Here is a 21,355-nt window from a genome sequence, read left to right on the forward strand (position 1 = left end):
AATTGTGAAAATAGGAGTGTTCAGGGTGTTGTTGGCTCGAAGTCAGTTTGGCATCCTATTCCACAGAATTGTTACCTGTTCTGTGCAGCGCTTGAAAATTGAAGCGTTTTACCTCAGACGAATCAAAATTTGCTCTATTTTGACCGGCGCTTTTCAACCCAAAGCGGTAGCAATTCATTGGTAAACATGCTTCAGAAGCAAGTCAGGCCAAACATGTCTAAACGTCCAATCTGCAGAAGAGAGGCTCTCTTTGGTTTTCCTCTCTTTCGTTAATATCTCAGCTGTTTATTTGTATTATGATTGTCTCCTTGCATTGAACGATGGTCACAACAATCGTCTTTTGATTTGTACTGCAAAAATAGTTGAAAAGTGTACCATTACATTGCAATAATTGAAAGAGAAAGTGAACAAAGAGAGCCTCTCAAATGCAGATAGGACCTATTGAAATGTTTGGCCTGAAGTGGGAGCGGGAGCAATAAAAAATATGAGTGAGAGTGAGGAACGACGATTCAGCACAGTGCGGCTCTCTGAATCTCTCTCTTCGCCGGTCTATACGGCAATGGATATACTTGATTTTAATCTCGTTATTACAGTGCGAATGACATAAACTCGAACTAAATCGATTATAATAGTCATGTCCATCATTCTCTTATGGACAAATTGATTGTTTTTACAAGTTTTGAGCAAAAAATAAATCCACTGAATCATTTACGTATCTTCAGCCTCACCGCAGCAAGTGAGAAATAATTGTTACCAGTCAATATGCTTTACCAGCCAATCGACCGATGACCGACTCAATTTCAAGCACTGGTTCTGTGGCTTAGTTGGTTGAATCGCCGGCCTAGCGAATACGGAGTCGTGGGTTTGAATCCCACCAGAACGAGATTTTTTCACAATATCATCTCTCAATTTGCCAAATAATCAACATTCTGTGTCTTCGAATTTTCAAGTTTTTCTCAGTACGTTTCGACGTACCAGCAAAAAGTTTCAGAGTTTTTGCTGAAAATCGATATCTACAGTTTTTATAAAGAAGCAATTTACTAAAGTTCAAGTACCTTGCGTTGCAAACAACTTATTTTCAATCGTTTAGCATGGACAGAAAGATGAATATATTGTGTTTCGATCATCTGAACACAGTTTTTGCCTTAGATTGATGAAGGTCGAGTTATTGCTATATATATATGGTTCTTAAAATTTAGCTAAATTTCCTATAAAATATCAGCAAAGTCTCTATAATAAACACAGACCAAAAAATAAAAAAAATATGGATACTTGTATTTTTTAAATAGAAAAAAAAAATCCTCTCTCAACGTATATTTAGAATATTAGATGTTACGGAGTTACATTTTTTTTCTTTTTAAACTTTGCTCAAAAATATAACAAAAATCGATTTCAAATCGTCAGCCTACTTACTACTAAAAGTAAAAAAAAAACACTACTGTTTTTTTTTCCTTTATTCAGATAAGGCCGATACAAATATTTAATTTGTTTTATGTAATCTCCCCTTCAAAATTCCCAAAATATTGAAGGAGCAAAAAAAAAAACATAGCAGCCCATCACTGCATTTTTATTATTTTTTTTGTTTCTCGTATATTTTTGTTCCCCATACCCGATGATCTCGGACAACAATATTTGCATTAGCCTAATGTATAGAATAAATTAGAAGCAGGTTAATAACCATGCGCCTCCTACACCTTCCATGGATGCCGTGAAAAATCTGATGGAGTTCCCTGGTATTTCATTGCAAGCCGAAGTGGCCTGAGAATGTTTTGGCCAACCTCAAAGATGTTTGCCAACACCCTCTTTTTAACCATTTTCAGCACCTTTTTGTCATCTTTTAAATTATTGAATAGGGCGCTTGATTTGGTTAACTCTCTAATACCCAATTTTTTGATTTTGATCTAAATATCATTTTTCGTCATCTAAAATCGATTTAAACATGTTTTGGAAGATGATTCTTTTGAATTCTCGATTTCGTGAATTTCAGTTTTTGATTCTTCTAATTTTTATTTTTGAACATCCCCACACTTTTATATTTTTCCTGGAAGCCAATTTGGGGAACGGATTTTTTTAGATGAAAACATTTTGAGATTTTATGATTATTGTTAATTTTATTTTCCGTGTAATTTGAAGGAAAATAATTTTAGAGTGTATTTGATTCCCTTTAACTATTAAACAAGGATAGAATGAATTGGGAAAAATTTAAAATATGTTAATTGTAGCGATTCAAAACAAAATAAACAATGACTTCTAAAAGGTGATTAAAACATCAATTTTTCAATGATTTAAAAAAATATAAATACGCTTTAAAATACATCAAAAACCGTTTTGAGATAAACAGAATAGTCCTAAATATCAGCCAAAAATATAAAAAAATGATTTCCACGAAACAAAAATTACAAAAATGCTCAAACTATACCCCGTCTAAAGGCGGGATTGGGTATTAGAGGGTTAATTTGACTTCACGTGTAACAACAGTTGGCGTTTCTTAGTCAAAGTTGTACTAAGTTACTACTTAGTACCACTTAGTACCATCTGCTCTAAAATGTAAGATACCCATTAAATCATCATAATCTTAGTTATTTGCTCACGTTTACTGCCTTTTCCAATTAATATACTAAGTCTTCATTCTATCCATTCTATCCATTAACGTCGCACAATGCTTTTAGATATAAGTGATTTCTCAGACATATAATGTTTCTAATACGTTGAGTATGGGCTAGGGCTTAATAAGTAAGAGTTAATAGAAAGTATTTTATGTATTTTTATTTGGGGAAAACAGTAATTAATTAATATTACATGTGTTATTCGTACAATTTTATCGACAATAACCGTCAATCAACCAAACATCTCTTAATTTACCTACCCTACTTTTTTGTTTACACACTCCACGCTTGCTCATCATCGTCATCGCATCGCATCGTATCGTATCCACCCACCCAAGACGACGGACGGCGGAAAACTGTCGCACCCACCATTCCCCTTGGAATGCAGACGACGTCGTCCTCGTTCTCTATAATATGTTCTTTATAGGTATATTCATGTTGACGGAAAGGAGGAAAAATATCATCGAGCTTGCGATTTTTCGGCGTTGCGACGTCGTTTGCCTGCCTACCTACTGACTGCATGCTTCGTTCGCATTCTTCGTTTGTGTTTTGCCGAATATTTTCCGACGTCGTCGATGGTTGTTTCTTTCGTGATTCTCGAAGGAACGTACAGCGCCGAACAAAGTTGAAGTGGAATTTTTGTTTTCTCATATTTATGACAAACTGTATTAATTTGTAATAAATATATTTATAAATAATATTTATTCCGTTATTATATAAATCATTTATATGTTAATAACCATCAATTTGTCCTTACTGGTTCAGTATGAAACTGAAAAGAGTTAACTCATTTCAGATTCATTATAATATTATGTAACTCAAATGAGTTGCATATTGAAAAAAAAAATGCACTATTGCATGTTGCAACATTTCCAACTCTCCTATGGATATCTAACTCGCCTATCAAGCCTTGTTGGATAAATGTACGACTCGTGATAAAAATCAATGATTTCCAACTATTTGCATTAGCATTTGAATAGCTCTAGTAGGGTAAATGTACCAATAGTGGTGCTATTAGTAGCTCCTTGTAGTAAAATAATTGAATAAAATTGATAATACCACAAAATAAAAAGTTTGAAAGCGTTAATCGGTAGTTTTCCACTTGAATTTGCTAGGAAAAATGTAAAAACCATTGTTTATTTCAGTTTTTGCTAATATATTACTTGCACCAACTATAGGTACACGGTTCCTATTATGGAGGTAAAATCTAACATTGGTTCCTATAGTGGCGCATCCCATTGAAGTCTTATGGGACCCACCACTATAGGAACACTACCACCACTATAGGTGCAAGGGAGCAAAAATATTAAGCAAAATAATTGTTTAAAATAGGTTTTTCAGCAAATCCAGACATTAAAACTGAATTAATGTTATCAATTAGGTATGATGCATCTACTAAAAATGTCGTTTGCAAGTTTTTTGGTCTAAATAGGGCTAAATTGTCACTACCACCACTATTGGTACTACCTCCACTAAGGGAGCTTTTACCCTATTACTACTCTTAAACGATTGTTCTGGCCATGTTAACTTTAAGGTCAAGACATTGAAGGGGCAGCATTCAGTAACAAATTTTGAAAACGACGTATAATCAATGGTGTAGCAATGATTATACGTCGTTTTCAAAATTTGTTACTGAATTGTACCCTTTACATTAGTTTTAGAGGTTACATACTTTGGTTCGGTACTGCGGTGCTCTGGTCTACATACTTATGAAGTGTTACTTGGTGGTACGGCGTTGCCGAATGAAATTTGTCACACGGCGGAATGGTGAGTTAGTAAGTCGAAGCAACTCACACCAACTAAGCAAGAAAGAGTTCAAAGATACGTGAGGGGGTAACGATCGTTGATGTTTCACTGAATGGACCGTTCTAAATCTGGTGATAATCAATTTGTTCTGTATATTTCGTACGCCACTCACATCTGTCCACGTTGCATTCGTTATCATGATTGAATCATAACCAAGTATCACGTTAGAATACTATGCTATTGCTTCAATCGGCAAAGTTTAGGTGGAATCCGTTTTAACCCTAGTAGAATGTTGGGATCAATATGACCCAGACAGGCTCGCTGAACGCTGAACACTATGCCTTCGTGGTGCGCCTAGCGTAACATGTAAGGATTGTTTACAGGGGATACTCAAAATAACTGGGACAGGCAAAATTTTCATTTTTCAAAAAATGGTCAACTCTGTAACTTTTCGAAAGGGGCATCAAATCTTCTCAAATTTTTACTGTGAGTTCATCAACTAGTTGTGTATCAGTGGTTCAAATTTGGAAAAGATCGGTTAATTTTACACGAAGTTATAAAGGTTCTAGAAAAAGGTATAATTATCCGATAGCTAACTTTGAGCTGTTATATCTTCGGATTCAATGAACCGAATGCAATGAAATTTTGATCATTTTTGACTTATATAATGAACTTTGAAAAACAGTTGACCCAATTTAAAATTATTAATAAGAAAATAAGTTATAGCAATTTCATTTATTCTATGTTTTTTAGTAAATTTATCTATTTTCATATGCATGCCATTACTTTTTCAATTTAATATCGGCTATTTGGTTGCTTTCCTTTGAAACATAAATATATTCAAGTAAATTAGAGGAAATTTAAATGAACTATAATTACTATCTTGAATTTTGAAACGATGATAAAGTTTTGGATAAATTGGTGTTATATTAGTCTAAACGTTATAATTTTCTTTCGTGTAAAGAATTTTAAGTTTAGTTCGGTTTCCCAGATCTTGACTACTAACTGGTGCAGACAGGTGGCCAACTTTTCCGGGCCCATCTTGATGCGTTCTGCTGCGATACCGTCCTTACCAGCCGCTTTGTTGTTTTTGAGCTGGTGGATGGCATCCTTAACTTCCCTCAGCGTGGGAGTTGGTTCGTTCCCGTCCTCTGCTGCACCAACATAGTCATTTCCTCCGCTGCCTTGGTCCTCCGTGCCTACATTCTCTTCGCCATTCAGGTGCTCGTCGAAGTGCTGCTTCCACCTTTCGATCACCTCACGTTTGTCCGTCAGGAGGCTCCCTTCCTTATCCCTGCATATTTCGGCTTGCGGCACGTAGCCTTTGTGGGATGCGTTGAGCTTCTCGTAGAACTTGCGTGTTTCCTGTGAACGGCACAGCAGTTCCATTTCCTCGCTTTCCGCTTCTTCCAGGCGGCGCTTTTTCTCCCGGAAGAGACGAGTCTGCTGCTTCCGCTTCTGTCTGTATCGCTCCACATTCTGTCGGGTTCCATGTTGCAGCATTACCGCCCGCGCTGCATCCTTCTCCCCCAAAACCGCTCTGCACTGCTCGACGAACCAATCGTTTCGTCGACTCCGTTCTACGTACCCGATAGTGCTCTCGGCTGCGTTGTTGATGGCTGCTTTCACTGTACTCCAGCAGTCCTCTAGAGGGGCCACATCGAGCACACCCTCGTCCGGCAACGCTGCTTCGAGATTCTGCGCGTATGCGGTGGCGACATCCGGTTGCTTCAGTCGCTCTAGATCGTACCGGGGCGGCCGCCGGTAATGTACGTTGTTAATAACGGAGAGTTTTGGGCGCAGTTTAACCATCACCAGGTAGTGATCGGAGTCGATATTAGCGCCACGATAGGTCCTGACGTCGATAATGTCGGAGAATTGCCGTCCATCAATCCGAACGTGGTCGATTTGCGATTCCGTTTGTTGTGGTGATCTCCAGGTGTAACGATACGGGAGGCTGTGCTGGAAGAAGGTGCTACGAATGGCCATGGTCTTGGAAGCGGCGAAATCGATGAGGCGTAGGTCATTTTCGTTCGTCAGCTGGTGGGCGCTGAATTTTCCAATCGTCGGTCTGAATTCCTCCTCCTGGCCTACCTGAGCGTTTAGATCCCCTATGATGATCTTGACGTCGTGGTTTGGGCAGCGGTCGTCCTCACGTTCGAGCTGCGCGTAAAATGCGTCTTTGTCATCATCAGTGCTTCCGGAGTGAGGGCTGTGCACGTTTATTATGCTTATGTTGAAGAATCGGCCCTTGATCCTCAACCTGCACATTCTTTCGTCGATCGGCCACCAACCGATCACGCGCCTCTGCATGTCGCCCATCACTATAAAAGCTGTTCCCAGCTCACGTGTGTTACCGCAACTCTGGTAGATGGTATGATTACCTCTAAACGTTCGCACCATAGATCCTGTCCAACACACCTCCTGCAGCGCTACGATTCCGAACCCGCGGTCCTTCAGTATATCGGCGAGTATGCGGGTACTCCCGATGAAGTTGAGAGATCGGCAGTTCCACGTACCGAGCTTCCAATCGCAAGTCCCTTTTCGTCGCTGTGGTCGTCGCCATTGGTATCGGTTCGCATTCTTCTCTTGTTGATTTTCCGGTGCTAGTCTTTTTTACGGCTGGCTCGCAGGGCCTGACACCAACCCACTAACCCAGGGAGCTGGGCTTACCTTCCCGGAAGCTACGGGTTCTGCATTGGCATTTCCTCCAACTACAGTGCTAAAAAGGCTCGAGCGCCAGTCTTCGCCGGGGTGGTGTTTTTAATGGGCGCCCAGGAGATAATATTTTACCTGAGCTTCCACCCCCACCCCCGATTATTTGATTTGATATTTGAGAATATTTGATGCCCTTTTCGAAAAGTTACAGTGAGTTGAACATTTTTTGAGAAGTGAAAATTTTACCTGTCCCAGTTATTTTGAGTATCCCCTGTATCTAAAAAGTACTGCTCAAGATCAAAATCAGTTCATTCAAATTTTCCTCTACATTCGAAAACCGAAAGATCTGAAAATTGCTATTCAATATCAAAATCAGTTCTTTCACACATTCATCTACAGCCAGTGGGGTGACACAGCTGTCAAACTCGGTACATGGCCGCTCCACCCATCATCGTTTTTGGTACAGCGCGTTTTGATACCCACTTTCTGGTCGGTTTACCCTAACTTGCTCTTGATTTTCGGGTGTGTGGCTCGTGTGTTTCTAGTTTTTATTTCGGAAATTACACATTTCAAACGAAATCGTTGTTTTTGATGATTGTTTCTCTTTCTTTTCACGATATTATATGAATTAGTGAAGCAGTGTCGATGTTTCCAGCGCATTTTTTCCATGAACTAAGCAATCAAAACAAAAACATTGGACGCCATGTTGAATCGAATGCTGGGTTGATGATTCTGGCCCTTCGTCATCCCCCTGTCTACATCATGGCACTGTCCAACCAATGCAACTTCATGACTCCCAATTACCTCAGAAAACGTCGAAGTTGATGCTCTTGTTACCTTTCTCTTTCAGCAATGAGTTGTAGTACAGTAATGAAGTTACTGCTTATGATCCATAAGGTCGGAAGTTCGATTCCGGTCGCGGCTTTTTATTTTTTTACTTCATTCCATCTGTCAGATCATTTTTAGATAATGAACGTGGCTAAAGCTTATCGTCGATCATCACCCCCAAGGGATCGATGGAGTGCTTCGAAGTGATAGTGCAATCGCCTCCACTGATCACTGCTTGCTGCTTAGACTTTCGGTGGTGAGCCAACTCGAGTTTCATAGATCTCAAGAACTCAAGAGTCAACTCCACTTCTATGATCGATTCACCGCAGCCTTCCAGCGTAATGTCGTCTGCAAAGCCGACGATCTCCACATCCCTCGGGAACTCTAACCTCATCACATTCCATAACACCGGATCCAGGCTGGAACCTTACGGGCTTTATGAGGTTATGTGAAAGCACCTCCGATCCAGACATGGGAAAAACACCAAACCGTGCCACACCGGTGGCGTGTTCGCCCATAAACACACCACCGTATGTGTTCATATCACATTCGTGTCGGTGTTATAACTCGAGCCTCAGTTTTGGCTCCGTGTTTCAGTTTTGCTCACCAAAGCAGTGAGCTCGGCCACAGTGCAAGGTAGCTTGGCTGCATCAGAGCCACTGAGTCAGAAGGGACGAAAAAGACACAAAAGGAGCCGCTAAGTACTTCACTCTCGTCGACGACCAACATCATTTGCAACTGGTGCTGAAGAATGAACGGCACCGATCGTTTGAACTCGCACGAGTGTTTTCATAACCGGAAACACTCGGGCTCCGTGTTACCCGAAGCGCAAAACACCGTACCAGTGTCTTAGCACCGCCACCGACACCGGTGTTGAGCCAGGCACGCTGCGTGTTCGTTATGAAACACGAGAGCTAGGTGGTGATTTGGCACCCACGGTGGTGTGTTTGAACATCGACTCCTCGTGCAGTGCAGTGTTTGGACATGTCTACTCCGATCTATGCACCTCTGTGGCGTAAACTAGTACACGATTCTGGAAGTCACTTCCGAGAAACTTCAACATCCCCTTCCGGAAGCCGAACTGGTTGCTCGGCTTTATATCCTCGGTGTGCTACAACATTCTACTGAGGATTATCTGTTCGAGCACCTCCGCGCTGTGTCGATCAAGCATATTAGTCTATATCCCTATGGCTCGCTGGGTGCCTCTTTGCCGTTGACAATAGTATCAGGCTCTGTCGCTTCTAAACTTCTGGGTAAACTCCCCTGTCCAGGCAATTCTGCAAAGAAGACCTGAACATACCGGAATCCTCTGCAATAGCGAATTTTGAGGCCAGGTTTGGAACTCTGCGCTAAGAGACTTTGATATCCCCGCAAGTTTCACATCGGTGACCCTCTCCTCATCGACAGCCCCAGTCCCCGGCTGTCTTATGAAAGGTGGTCAAGGACTGGTGATCCCCTCTAACATTTCTGGAGATTGCACTGTAGGAGCCATTTCACCTCTCGTCTTGGATTCGTGCGGATTCGCATTAACACTCTGACAGAGCAAAGCAAAGCCTTTTGCAATGCCTTTTTGCTTGCCCTTATCTCGGTCTTCAACGCAGCTTCAGCTGCGGCGAACACCACCCGTCGTTCGTTTCGCTCATCTCTAGTTCTTGTTCGATGCATCCGCCGCCTAGCCAGTAAGCCGGTGGTCTCCCATTGCTAGGGTGAACTTCCCTAGGCATGGTCACATCGCACGCACCGGAGAGCACCTCTACCAGCTCGTCGCCGTCTAAACCAAGTAAGTTTCACTAACGGTGGAGCGCCGCCTTAAATATCCTTCCGTCGAAGTATGACGTCTTCCACCTGCGAGGGCTTGACCTTGGCCTAGCCGCCTCTTCCTCGACCCGCTACCTGCTGTTATTGAAGTCGATACTGTAGCGAATCGCCAGGTTATCGCTATGAGTGTGGCCATCGTCTACTGTTCAGTTCGAACTACTTGTAAGGTCAGGACTACAAAAAGTAACGTCAACAATGGACTCCGCACCGCCCGACTAAAGGTACTCTTGGTACCGACATTAGCCAGGTCAACATCTAGTATGGCCAGTGCCTCTAGTAGGATCTGACCCCGATAGTTCGTGGAACGGCTTTCCCATTCCACGGCCCAGGCATTGAAGTCGCCCGCTATTACCGCATGCCTTCGCCGTATCAGCACGGTCTTCATACAGTCCAGCATATGCATGAGCAGTTCACGACTATCGCGGAGGCGCATAACAGCTACCGAAGTTAACACCGTTTACTTTGGTCACCACGAAGCCCTCATAGGATGTAGACACCAACTCCTGGACGGTGTATTTACCCGTCATCCATATCGCCGCCATTTTTCTAGACCCATCCGCCAAACAATTGCCGTTGCCGGCGGATACTCGGTATGGGTCCGCTATGATGACGATATCCGTCCCCCACTCACAAACTGCCTGACAAAGCAGTTGCTGAGCTGCATCACAGAGTGGTTCAGGTTCAGCTGTGTTACCTGTTGTTCGTTACGGCTTTTTTGAAGGCCGGACATCTCGGACAACCCGTTGGGTGCCTGTTGTTCACGGATTTCCCGGAACAAATCAAACACGTAGGGAGACTCGTGCAACCTAGTGTCATATGGCCTTCGGCGCCGCATCGCCTTACATCCTACTCCTGTTATTATGCGTTGCGCGAAAATTTGTACGCGCAAGTGCCCATACATCTCCGCCTGTAAGAAAAATCATTTCGGTGTTTTCGGCGCAGTATTCCTTGGCCAATTCGCGCACTTATTGTAGAAGACACCATAACGATTAAACATACCAGCGGAGGTCTATTAGCGATTTTGCACCTTTTTCGCTCTCTATTTTCTTGCAACGGGTAATAGAACAAGGAAGAATATTCTTTCAAAATAATTAATTTGTGATCTTAAGTGATCTGCGATCCTTATGAGTTTAGAATGTTCCATCCACTTGCTACACAGAGTACACTCTTCTGTGGGACGTCACCAATGTTGGTTAGGTGGATGATACCTACGTGAATGTGCATAAAAGTGGTGTGTTGGTAGGTATAAATAAATTTTTTGAATTGTTTTCAAATATTCGAAATCAAAACCCACCAGGCAACGAGTGGCGCTCAGTGTTCGGTTGCGGTTCTTCATTGGCGGGAGTAGTCGTCGGCAAACGAAACAGGGTTTCTTCGGAGTGTGCCGCGTGCCGCCCGACCAGGTGGATTGTCAGTAAACGACTCGGTCAGATGAAATTTTCCCGCAGAGGTAGCAGCAAGCATGGAACGTTGAACACATCAGCTAGTCCGCGAGTTTGTCCCGCGCTTTCGTTCGGTAAATAAAATAAATAACAAACGAAGAATGGACAAGCGAGTGCGTTTGTGTTTGTGTTTGTGCGGGTGGGTGGGTACACCGGGTGGCTGTGACACGAAGGTGGAAAATTGATTTTCTCTTTGAAAGCATTGCGCGCGCTACCACTACAACTGCCACACAGCTATTACCACATCTACTGCTACGTCTACATAATCGACGTGCAGAAGCTATTACTGACGAGCGAGCGTAATACAGTGTAGTAGGACGTCACTAGCCAACAGGACGAACGTTTGCCGTCGTGCGGATTGAATAACATGAATTAGCGTAAGTCAGCATTGCATCAATTAGCAGAAGAAAAACGTGGGAACTGATTTTAAAATTTCTTCGGAGATAGGGAAAAGTGGGGTTAGATGCCATTTTTCAAACTTTCATCTTTTTCAATGATAAATAGCCACATTTGTAGGGTTTTCAAAGTGGTAACACAGAGCCGTAGCGTGGTCCCATGGCGCCCTTGGCAAGCATCCAGACTGGCGCCCCACCGTTAATTGGACATTGTTAATAAAAAAAATAGTAATTTGTAATTTGTTTTATTGTAAACGATAACCTTTTAGTTGTTACTTTACAAGAGGTTATTCATAGTTATTCATTTTGTTTTCAAAGTTTCTTTAGAAGATGGATTTTGGGAGTTGCTCGAACATTTCCCACAATATTTTTCTCCTATACGAGCATAAGTACGTACACATTTTGCATTTCAAGAATCTCTCTAAGACCAGCACAATAAATAGAAATGACATTTCCGATTCCCAACAAAAATGATGCAATAACTTCTTCAAGAAATCGTACAGTATTTATTTTCTTTTCTGGATTTTTTTTCAACCGAATTTTATTTTTCACTGCTTAATTGAGTTTTGGAGGTAGGAATCCACTAACGATCTATGTTATCAATTTTCAGCGATTAGTTAAATTGTTTTTACCAAAATTTTACAAAAACTTTACCAAAGGTTCCTTTGAAAGTTAAATCAAAATATTTCCAACAAGATCAGTAAGAAAATATTCTGTAATCATTAGATGAACCATGGAAATGGAGGAGACCTGGAGGAATTTCTGCAAAAATCTCTGTGAGTTTTTGTTGGAGTCTCTGGAAGAGTACATGCTGGAATCAATGAATGAATTTATGCAAGAATTTCTGGAGGAATTCTTGCAGAAATATCCGGAGAAAATCCAGGAGACATTTTAGCTAGTTTCCAATGGATTTCATGAGGAGAATTACAGGAATTCCTGGAGCAGTTTGTGAAGAAATACAATTTCCGAAGAAATACAGAATTTGTAGAATTTGTAAAGGAGTTCCTGAAAAAAGTTAAGAAACATTATTTTTCTGGAGAAATTTTCTCACAAAAAACTTGAAGAAATTCCGCCATTCAAGCCTAACTTTACCAACCCCCTGTGGTGGATGCAATTAGAATTGTAAATTAAACATTGTGATGCAGGCGGAATAGGATTTGTTGTCATCAGGAAAGGTTTCCCGATGAAAACAAATCCTATCCCGCCTGCATGCTTGAAAGAGAGAGGTGAATAAATGTCAGCAAGCTCTATGGAACGAGTCAAGATCGAGGCAGGGACTGTGAATGTAGTGGTTTAGTCAAAAAGGTTCGCGTGTTGGAAGAAATACAGATGAACGACATTCTAGTAACCAAAGTTGTACCGATCGGATGTGTTTTTGAAATCATCCTTCGTTACGACAATGGCGCAGTCGGTAGGCGATTTCATACAGATTATCCAATTTAGTGGCAATTGTGAGCAGGCAAATAAGAAAAGGAGTAATTTGTATCGGTGTTCAGAGTGAAGGTTTGGCTAATGTGGAGTTGTGAAAAGTTGTGGTGCAGGATGCAGAAGGAATGGTGAACTGATGGCAGGATGGAGGCTCCGGTGTATAGGTTTGAGTTTGAACGAGGAAAGATGCTTGGAAATGTGGAACCGAAAAGGCGAAACCGGAAGGCGAGTCACTGCTTGGTAAAAAAAAAAAGCAAAAAAAGGGGGGATGGAGAAATGGAAAGAACGATGAACGGAAAACAAGAAAAGATTAACGCGATCCACTGGCAAAAAAAAAGATAAGCCAAAAAGATGAGGCAAAAAAAATAGATGAGCCGAAGATAAATAAAGAAGAGTAGTGAGATGGATTGGCAAAAAAATAGATAAGCCAAAAAGATGAGGCAAAAAAATAGATAAGCCGAAGAAAAGTAATGAAGAATATTGAAATAGATTGGCAAAAAAATAGATAAGCCAAAAAGATAAGGCAAAAAAAATAGATGAGCCAAAGGAAAAAGAAGGGTATTGAGATGCGTTGGAAAAAAAAATAGAAAGATGTTAAACGAAGACGGTGCTTGCCAAACAAAAAAAAAACAAAAGGGGGAAAGCAAAAAAAGAGGCTGGAAAGAAATGAAGAAACAAACGAAACATGAGAGAAATGTTTGAAACGCCTAGAAGAAGCAAACGAATGAACTGAAAGTAAGAAACGAGTTTTGATACGAAAACAGGATTTAAACTGATTCGGATTTGGATTGCATTAGGGTTTGAAATATTTTCGATTTGCATGTAACATAAATTGAATTCGTGTTTAATATGAATTGGATTTTGGATGGTTTTGGATCAGGATTGGATTTGGATGGGATTTAGAGTGGATATGCATTGGATTTTAATTGGATTTAGATTTGATTTGAATTGAAATGGAAATTGAATGGATTTGGATGACATCTGATTTGGATTGGACCTGGCTTGGATATGGACTAGATTTTGGTTGGATTTGGACTGAATATGGATAGGATTTGGAATTGTGTTTAGAATTACATTTGAAAGTTATTTAGACTGAATTGAATTTGGATAGAATTTCCATTGGATTTGGATAGGATTTGCATTGGATTTGGATGGCATATGAACTAGATTTTGATTGAATTTGGAATGGATTTTGATTTGATTTGGAATTAGATTGGATTTAATTTAGATCGGATTTAGAATGAATTTGGATTGGATTTTCATCAGATTTGGATTGAATTTGGATGATATCTGGATTGGATATGATTTGGATTGGGTATGGAATTGGATTTATACTGGATTTGAATGGAAATTGGATTGGATTTGAATCTGATTTGGATTGGATCTGGCTTGGATATGGATTGGATATTGGTTTGATATGGACTCAGTATGGATAGGATTTGGAATGGTGTTTGGAATCACATTTGGATGTGATTTAGACTGAATTGAATTTGGATTTTCATTGGATTTGAATTGGATTTCAAATGTATTTGAATTGGATTTGGATGGGATATGAATTGTATTTGGAATGGATTTTGATTTGATTTGGATTGATTTCGAATTGGAGTTGAATCAGATTTGGATTTGAATTAGATATAGATTGAATACGGATTGGATTTGGATTGCTTTTGAATTGAATTGAATTTTGGTTGGATTTGGATTGAATTTTGATTGGATTTGGAATGGATTTTGATTGGATTTGGGCTGAACTTAGATTGGATTTTGATCAGATTTGGGTTGGATTTATTTTTGATTGAATTTGGATTTGGATTTTTTTTGATGACATCTGGATTGAATTTAAATTTGATTGGATATGGAATTGAATTTTTACTGGATTTTGAAGGAATTGGGATTGGATTTGAATCCGATTTGGATTAGATCTGGATTAGATATGGATCGGATTTGTAATCTTTTTTGGACTTACATTTGGATTCGAATTGGAGTGAATCGAATTTTGATTGGATTTGATTTGGATTTTGATTGGGATTGAGATTGGATCTCTATTGAATTTTGATGGATTGTACTGGATTAGGATGAGGTTCTCAAATTGATTTTTGAGTGGATTTGGATTCAATTTGAAGTGAGATTTGGATTGGAGTGGGATTGGTGAAGTAAATAATTTAGGGTGGATAGGATCTTTGGGCTAATTTGTATTGAATTTTGATGGGACTTGGATTTGATATTAATTGGTTTTGAATTGGATTTCAATTGGATTTTGATTGAATTAGGATATTTTTTGCATAAATTTATACTAAAATGTGGTTAAAAAATACGTGTAAAAATAAAATAATCGAATGGAATTTGCATGACACAAGGATTTTGATATAATTTGACAACATCATCAGTTGAAAATTACAAAACAAAGAAAACGTACTCGTTAGGAGAGTAGAGAAGAGGGATAATGTGGTGGATGCAATTAGAATTGTAAATTAAACATTGTGATTTAATTATGTGTGTATTGAAAATAGCGTGCTGATTTGGACATCCCTAGCGAATCAGCGTGGAAACGTGGCGAACACGCAAAACTTAACGAAAGTTTGCTTCGGCCTGAAACGAGACAATGGAACGAGTCAAGATCGAGGCAGGGACTGTGATTGTAGTGGTTTAGTCAAAAAGGTTCGCGTGTTGGAAGAAATACAGATGAACGACATTCTAGTAACCAAAGTTGTACCGATCGGATGTGTTTTTGAAATCATCCTTCGTTACGACACCCCCGTATCTAACAAAATCCACGAACGGAGAAAATCGAAGGGGAAGTTCGCTGTTCACATAGCAACTCATACATTGAGCATTTCAGAAACGTGAAAAATCCGGGTATTTTTTTCACAAATCATCCTCAAAGGTGAGTGATACAAGTAGTCTTAAACGAAATTCAGCGCCTCATATGAAAATCTCTTTTTTGTTTACATATGTTACTTACGGTGTTTGGTAAAGGTAGGCTTGATTTATAATTTTCTGGAGGAATTTATGAGGAAATTCATGAAGGGTCTTCAAGAATCTAGCAGAGAGAGAGAGCAAAGAATCTAGCAGAAATTTATTGAGCAATCTCTAGAGGACATGGGACAATTTCTGAAGAAATCAATGCAAGATTTTCCAAGCGGTGTAAGAGATTTCTTCTTTGTACAGGAAATTATAGAAAACTTTTGGAAGTAAACTTTGGTCGAATTTCTGAATAAATCTTTAGTAGATTTTCCAAAAGAAAGAAATCCATGAAAGAATTTTTGAAGGAATTCTCAGAGGCATTTCTTAACAAATTCTTGGAGGCGCTTCTAAAGGAATCTCAGCAGGAGTTTCTGTAGGAATCCGTGGAAGAATTAAGGGGAAAATATAATATGGGGTTTGAAGTAATCCTTAAAGATATTTATGAAAAAATCTCTTTAAAAATTTCGGAACTCCTCTTGGAGGAACTTCAGAAGGAATGTTTCGAGAAATTTAGAGAGGAATCTCCAGAAGAATTTTTGATTCGATATTTTTAAGAATCCCCGAAGGAGTTTCTTTGAAAGTTTCTCAAGGAAAGAAGTCCCAGGAGTGTTTCCTGAAAAAACTTTTGGAAAGTTCTGAAATACTTTTCAGAAAAAAGCAACAAGAAATTTCAAATAATTACCTGATAAAAAAAAAGAAATTCCAGGATTTGTTTCAAGGAAATAAAAAAAAACTCACTGATAGTTTTTTAAGTGAAACCGATTTGGATAATTTCTCCTACATCTACAAGAGATTATTTCCAAATAAACATTTACTGGACATAACAATAAGATCATTTGAATATGTTCCTTTCAAAATACTTTTAGTGGAGATTGTAACATATATCAAAGAATTCGAAGAAAACTCTCAGAAGTAATTTCTTGACATTACTCAGTAAGAATATTTTGAAAGTTTCAAAAAGAAGCTTCCACTAGAATTTCGAAAGCATATTGATTTTGCTTTGCACATAAAAAAAATCAAATAGTTTTTTTCATAAGGGCCTTTTCGGCGCCCCTCTGAAGCTGGCGCCCTTGGCGGGGGCCAACCTGGCCAACCGCACGCTACGGCTCTGACAGCAACTAGACAATATTTGCTCGATACTTCAGCAAAAATATTTACTAAACTATTGCATTTTCATTGATTCACAGTGATTTTGAAAACTGGTTCGTAAGTGGAAGTTCTACAAAAAGGCCATCTGCCATGGGGTAAGATGTCACTTTATGAAAACATTCAAAAATTACGTTCATCAGTTTTCGGGCATTTCCGACTCCCTTTCCTCCCTCTTTCCCGCTGTATTCGTATACTCAATACATGAAGTGTCACCCCCCTCCCCGCTAAACGATGGTCGTTATATTTGAATGACCCCTAACATGGATAGCGTAGCCAACAATAACCATGCGTCTCCATCTCTTTGGAAACACATGGCTGGTATTAAAAGCACCCGAAAACCTTAATTGCAAGCACGAAAAACCGGAAGTTGCCAATTTTCATTGGGTAATCGAAAGATTTTCCACGGGTTTGGCGGCCTAGCTTCTAGAAGAATGTTTTATGCAAACATACCTTGAATGATTTTATGAGTTGGGCCATTTTACCCCATCTTGGCATTTTGGGCTTTGTTCCCCTGAACAAGTAACAATGATAGCTGATTAATAGCTTATTCAGCTAAACATTTAAAAATCAAGCTTAAGAGTGGTTTATTCATCCATTGTACAGTAATAATGTTTGTTGGGTACCCTTGTTGGGGAAATTATACCACTGCGACCGTTAATTCAATCTATTGTAGTGAGAGCTTCATTAGCTGGACAACCACATTTATGATTTGATAAAAAAAGATACTTTACGAATCTTAAATTCTTTGTACTCAAACTAGCTCTAGGGTAATTGTTCCCATCGTTGTGGTAGTACCTAATGTTGCAGCACTTTTTCGACTGAAATGTTACCAAAAGGTATTTTTAATAGATGTATGGTGATTAAATTATGAGATTGCACCATTTGTTTGCTTAAGATTTGCCCAAAAACCTATTAAAAAAAAATATTTTCCTTAACCCTTCAGCGCGCGCGCTGTTGTAAAAAGTACAACACTACCAAAAAACCTCGCTTTTCGTATACAGCACGAGCGTGGTGCAGTTTCGGTTGTTTGATGGCGCGCGTCTTGGAAGGTTAATGTGTTTGCTGCTGTGTTCCTATTGTTGCGGTAGTGTTCCTAATGTTGCGGTATCACATATGATTTCAATGGGATACCGCAACAATAGGAACAAAATACCACAACAATAGGAACAAAATACCGCAACATTAGGAACACAATGTTCTTTCAGATAAAAACGAATAAAATGCTCATAACAACATCAAAGTGGCAATATTTCGTTATTTTCCCGAAGATTAAGGATGGATTTTATTATTTTCATTTCAATCCATGTAAAAAGTTTGCTTGGGGCGATACAATTGCGGTTTAAACATAAACCCAGCGCTTAACTCCTCCATGATCGGATCAATTACCCTATGCATGTTTTTGATGGCTTTGTCAAAGCATCACTGATTGGTATAATAATTATTTTGGCCAATCAACAATTTCTGAGTTTATAGTTTCCTTTATGTATACAAGTATACTCATCTCATTATAATCTTCGTTTCAAACAAATTTGGACTTGATATCAGTTTGAAAATACACTCATAGTTTAGGGGGTTAAAAGCAAAGGGGTGTGAGTGTCAAAACCCCACTTTCGAGTAAATCAGGCTCAAAGTTTTCCACCATTTTCTCATTCCATACAATTTGTATGGAATTTTAAAATCAACCCAATTTTCTCCGATTTATTGTTATTTTTACAAATGAGATAAAAATAATCTTAAAAAAGACCTTGAAGTCTGATATTTTTTGTACGTTCAACTCAACATTCGATAAAAAGGTCACTTACACCCCTTTACATCTGAACCCTCAATCATTTCCACTAAAAATTACTTGAACAAGTTTAAATACTCTTATGTGAGAATAGATTTAATATGAGTATTGTTCGTACACTTGGTAATTACTACTCCATGACTGATGAGAGCCAGCGGAATTGAAGAGAGAATCTATAGAAGGGGTTTAGGATTAGATCTGTGAACAAAATATGGTGGATACATCCTTTAAGTGACAGATTGGTAAAAGATGTGTACAGATGAATTCTTCTCAAAGTCTCGCAAGCAAACCAGTAGTTTGGGTGTGGTAAGCTTTAAGCTTAAAGAAATTATTTTATTTAGCATTAAACAAACTTTTCTCCAAGAATTTCGAGATCTTACAATTTTTGGTGAACCTCCGCAAAGTACAAATTCACCGTACCAATAATTTAGACCTGCACTGTAGGATGTACGATTGGATAAAGTTTATGCTTAATCGTCTTAGGTGTAAGCAGTTGTTTATATATATACAGGGGATGGCCAAAATGTTTGGGATAGGCAACTTTTTTTTATTTCACAAAAAGTTCAACATGCTATAACTTTTCATCAATAAATCAATAAATCTCAAATTTTGACTGTTTGTCAACCCAACCAAATTTGGGCTCGATTGATTAATCTTTCGCAAAGTTAGAACCGTTCGGGTAAAACACTATTTTTTAAACAACTCATTTTTGAGCTGTCATATCTCGGAAATCAGTGAACCGAATTGAATGATTTTTTGAACGTACATTAACAATGTATTCGAGAGACGAACCAGCCAAGGGCTGAAAGTCTCTCAAATAAAGATAAATCAATCAATCAATTAACAATGTATTATTGCTTCACAAATTATTAAAACATAGATACTTTTTGAACGTTGAAAAATTTATCATGCATTGACACTTTTTGGATTTTTCTCGAAAAAAAATGTTTTTTTTTTTTTGCATCAATGTCAATAAATTTAAGTGTTCATATCCAACGATTTTCAACTTCTGTTCTCAAGATGTCTCTAATCAGATATATTAGAGCCTATTTAGATTAAAGGAAAAGCATATTAAGTAATTTTTGTGTGGTATTGTAAATTTGACTTATTTTCCTCTATATGGGTAAAAATTTCAACCCAGTATAACTTAATTTGCCATGAGAAAATATTACATTTTATGACGTCTTATTAAGTATCAATATATAGTTGATATACAGTATCGGACAATAAAAATGCACCAAAGCCGTTTTCCCATACAAACTAGTCAACTTTGGATTGCCATATCTCAGTTATGTCTCAACTGATTGTTTTCATTTTTCTGTGACGAACTACAAAACTTTTCAATTTTCAAAAACTATTGAAAAAGTTCAGTGATAACTATTGATACAAAAGTTATAGATAGGTTGAATTTTAACAATAAAAATGCACCAAGACAAAAAATTATGTAGCCAAAATTGCTGAAGTCAAATCACTATGGTGTCTTCGGCAAATATGTTTCTTGTGTGTGTTGTGCGCTGATTCAAATCGCGTGCAACGAAGCAACCTACAAATAATTTGAAATTAATCAAAGCAATCATGTTATCTTAGTAAAATAAATTTTCTTCAGTCTCTGTTCATTTTCCAATCAAACCAGACGGTTTTTAATCCCACTGCAACCTACAACAGGTTATGGGCCTGCGAGGAGAATTTTTTCAATTCTAGAAGCAAAATGGACGGAAGCCGATTCAGCCTGCAAAAGCTGAACAACGCCAATTATTCAAGCTGGCGCTTCAAGGTGGAACTTTTGCTGGTACGGGACGAGCTGTGGCGTTACGTGACACCAGGTGAGAAACCAGCAACGGAATCGGATGCAGTTTGGTCCGCTGGAGACGCCAAGGCCAGGGCAACCATCGGGTTACTGATCGAGGACAATCAACACCCGTTGATCCGGTCATCGACAACCGCAAAGGAAACATGGACGGCCCTCCAGAACCACCACCAGAAGGTCAGTCTAACGTCGAAGGTCTCGCTGTTGAAGCGAATCTGCGACAAACGTTTTTCGGAAGGCGAGGATATGGCGGAGCACATCTTCGGCATGGAGGAGCTGTTCAGTAGCCTGGCGAATGCCGGACAGCAGCTGGAGGAAAACCTCATGGTCGCGATGATCCTGAGAAGCCTGCCAAGCTCGTACGACACGCTGACTACCGCCCTCGAAAGCCGTTCGGACGACGAACTTACCCTGGAGCTTGTTAAGCGGAAACTTCTGGACGAAGCAGCGAAGAAGCAAAGTTCCGGTTCGGATTCCGCGATGAAAGTTGGACCAGGGAAGAAGAAGAAGCCGCTGGCCTGCCACTACTGTAAGAAGGTGGGCCACATTCAGAAGGAATGCCGCCAATACCAACGGGACAACGAGAAGGAAACGAAGCCAGGTAAACCGGGGAAGCCTACACCGAGACAGGATAGCACCGTGTCGTTTGCGTTTCTGGCCTGCGGAAGCGAAACTGAAGACGGAACCAAGCCTTGGATCGTGGACTCGGGCGCGACAAGCCACACCGTCGC

General features: G+C 39.5%; 1 protein-coding gene across 3 annotated transcripts in view; it reads left to right on the plus strand.

Annotated features, from left to right (window-relative positions):
- The window catches only part of LOC115264580 (F-box/LRR-repeat protein 16), a 177,820-nt gene that overhangs the window by 5,043 nt on the left and 151,422 nt on the right, over window positions 1-21,355 (plus strand). Inside the window, exon 1 of one of the 3 annotated variants that reach the window (XM_062859681.1) lies at window positions 10,962-11,172. The exons of 1 other annotated variant lie outside the window; for it this stretch is intronic. The gene's annotated coding sequence lies outside the window, so the exon portion shown is untranslated. Of the gene's footprint in view, window positions 1-10,961; window positions 11,173-11,234; window positions 11,476-21,355 lie in introns of those variants that run through there. One more of the 3 variants, XM_062859680.1, reaches the window with a different exon arrangement.

Source organism: Aedes albopictus, chromosome 3, assembly GCF_035046485.1.
Source record: "Aedes albopictus strain Foshan chromosome 3, AalbF5, whole genome shotgun sequence".
NCBI classification, from domain to species: Eukaryota; Metazoa; Arthropoda; class Insecta; order Diptera; family Culicidae; genus Aedes; species Aedes albopictus.